This window comes from Tupaia chinensis, unplaced genomic scaffold (genome assembly GCF_000334495.1).
Source record: "Tupaia chinensis unplaced genomic scaffold, TupChi_1.0 Scaffold000238_1, whole genome shotgun sequence".
In the NCBI taxonomy this organism is placed as follows: domain Eukaryota; kingdom Metazoa; phylum Chordata; class Mammalia; order Scandentia; family Tupaiidae; genus Tupaia; species Tupaia belangeri.
Genome location: NW_006159716.1, coordinates 1,635,251 through 1,636,948, shown reverse-complemented (window position 1 = coordinate 1,636,948; position 1,698 = coordinate 1,635,251).

The window sequence follows — 1,698 nt, the reverse complement described above, 5'->3', positions numbered from 1 at the left end:
AGAATTTGGGACACACACACACACACACACACACACACACACACACACACGTGCCTGGTGAGAGTTTTCCAGGCACCAGGTCTCAAACAGGGATTGGCCATGTGGGAGTCCAGCGCCTGAACCACCACGCCATCTGCTGGCCCCACAAGGACTTTAAATGCTGGCAAAACTGGAGGCTCAAAGAAACAGGGAGAGAACAGAAAAGAAAAATACCACCTCTGCTTCCTGCTCTACCACCAACTACAGAATGAAGGCTCAGAGGCAACTGACCAAAACAAGGGGCTAGAACAGGTTGGATACGTGCTTTAGGAGCGAGCAATGGCTACGACTAAGTAGTGGTGTCTTCCGAGAAGGCTAGAGAAGCGACAAGTGTGTCAGAGGCACATGACAGCGACCCAGAGATGGAGCTGTAGGATGTTTCTCAAACTCTTGTTTCTTTAGCATCCTCCGACCTGTAACAACGAAAGCAATGGAGACCAAAAACCATGGCACAGAAGGGCTTATGGAACTCCCATTTTTAAAACCAATAAGGTAACATCATTTATTAACAGTCACTTCAACCCCCAAGTCTGTTAAGGATGGTGTTGAGAGATCTGGCCTTACTCAAGACGGGAGGCCTAACTGGTGTTTGTTTAGTAATACTAAGAGATTGCTATCTTGGGCAAGTTTCTAGCCAGAGAGAAAATAAGTTCCAGGCAACGAGAAGGTTCTCAGTTTAAGTCATATGAGTATGTTAAAAAAAATTTATAGACACATACACATATAATATGTAAAAGTTATATGTAACTAAATGTAGATAGAATTATATCTGAAAATTATATGTAGATATAATTATATAGCATATCTATATATAGTAGATATATAGATAGCGTGTGTGTGTGTGTGTGTGTGTGTGTATATATATATTTTTTTTTAATTTTTTACTTCTGTATCTAGATTCTGTGTTCCATCCTCCCCCTCAAAAAAGTGATCACTGGTTTAGATTGTTGCTACAATTTTCTACATCTGTCCAGGAGGTGTGCGTGGGAGTCACACCTTTCAGCTCTGACACTAGCACACCGTAGGTGATGCACAAAGGTCGTGGTGACCCACCATGGCTCCTAATGTCAAGTTCATCCTAAATAAGTGGCTTTGTTACCTGTGAGGGTGAGGAACAGGGAGAATTCGTTTCCTACTGCAGATACAAATCTCCTAAAGAAGTTTCAAATAGCACAGTGGGTAAATATAATTATAGATAACAGCTACTTGTCCAGCACCACACAGGGAGCCCCAGGTTTTTTCAAGTGAGAGAGAGAACCCGTGAAACCTTGGATCAGAAAGGACCCTTGCAGGAGACAAGTGGTGCCCTCAGGTACCTGAGGGGTCTTTAAGTGAGCATTGTTTACAACAGTCGTAACCAGGGCCAGCTTCCAGGGTGTGCAGTCTTTGCAATCCCATGGGACCCTCAACTTAGGAGGCTCCCGGACTGAGTTTAAGGCTTGCAGTCGCCATCTGGGAAATCTGTCATTTTGGAACTAAGGATCCTGCATTTTGTTTTGCACTGGGCCCCACAAATTATGTATCCTTTGTGCAGGATTAAGGGAAGCCACCCAAGGACAGTATAGCACCAGGGCACTAAAGACACTGCAGTGCCTTCACCTCCCCCCCCCCCAGGTCAGAAAGCGGGACCAGCAGTTGGCATAAGGGCTATTGCACTTC